The sequence below is a fragment of the Vulpes lagopus genome, chromosome 14, assembly GCF_018345385.1.
Source record: "Vulpes lagopus strain Blue_001 chromosome 14, ASM1834538v1, whole genome shotgun sequence".
Lineage (NCBI taxonomy): Eukaryota > Metazoa > Chordata > Mammalia > Carnivora > Canidae > Vulpes > Vulpes lagopus.
In genome coordinates, this window is record NC_054837.1 from 23,435,235 (window position 1) to 23,436,508 (window position 1,274).

The 1,274-nt window shown below is 46.1% G+C and overlaps 1 non-coding gene across 1 annotated transcript; it reads left to right on the forward strand.

The window, feature by feature from the left end:
* Nucleotides 1-342: 342 nt before the first annotated feature.
* Nucleotides 343-446, forward strand: LOC121475881. The gene has a single exon (XR_005983832.1). It is a non-coding gene; the product is annotated as a U6 spliceosomal RNA (small nuclear RNA).
* The last annotated feature ends 828 nt before the right edge of the window (nucleotides 447-1,274 follow it).

Genomic DNA, 1,274 nt, shown 5'->3' on the forward strand with positions numbered 1-1,274 from the left:
GGGGGTGCTGAGCAATGTAGCCATGATTTTAATTCTCCTGGCAACTGCAGGAGGAAGCACTTGTGAGTGTCACCTTTTTACCAAAGAAGAAACTAAGGCTGGGAGAGGACAGGAACATTGACCCGGAATCACACAGATGGCAAAGCCAGGTGTCAAGCTCATGGCCCCGACCACATGCAGTATCCAGTCACACTTATTATGGCTCTATCTGGAAGTATGCGGGATGATCGTCTGTGCTATGCAGGTGTAATTTGTACGCCTAATACTTACGTATCTATTTGGCTGGTCTATTAGAGAAATAGAGATGTCCCTTTTACAGTAATTTCCTTTTAAGCTCAGTGAGTCCTCACTTTGGCAGGACACAGATGAAAATCGGAAGGCTACAAAGATTAGCATGGCCCCTGCCCAAGGAGAACACCCAAATTTGTGAAGCCTTCCAGATTTTCATATCTTATGTCACTTATATCTCAATAAAATAAATAATCTATATTTATTTATCAGCACCATTCACAACAGCCAAAAAGTAGAAACAGCTCAAATGCCCATCAATAGATGAATTGATAAACGAAATGTGGTCTATCCATAGAAGAGACTGTTATCCATCTATAAATAGCAACGAAGTACTGATGTGCGGGGAAAATATGATGCTGAGTGAAGGAAGCCAGTCACAAAAGGCCACACGCTGTATGATTCCGTTTACGTGAAATGCCCAGAATGGGCAGACCCATAGAGATAGAAAGCAGATTAGTGGTCGTCAGGGCCTGCAGTGGTGAGAATGGACACCAACCTCTTCACCGGCATGGGGTTTTATTTTGGGGGGACGGAAGTGTTCAGACTAGCCAGGGGTGGTGGTCTTACAACACTGCAAAGTACTAGACGCCACCGGATTGTTCTCTGCAAAATGGTTACTTTTATATTGTGTCATTTTCACTTTATTTTTTAAAATATTTTATTTATTCATTTATGAGAGACCCAGAGAGGGAGAGACACAGGCAGAGGGAGAAGCAGGTTCCATGCAGGGAGCCTGACGTGGGACTCGATCCCAGGTCTCCAGGATCACAGCCTGAGCCAAAGGCAGATGCTTAACCATTCAGCCACCCAGGTGTCCCTCATTTTCACTTTAATAATTCAACTTGGGGCCCCTGGGTGGCTCAGTGGTTGAGCGCCTGCCTTTGGCTCAGGGCGTGATCCCAGGGTCTCAGGATCGAGTCCCACATCGGGCTCCTGGCATGGAGCCTGCTTCTCCCTCTGTATGTGTCTCTGCCTCTGTGTCT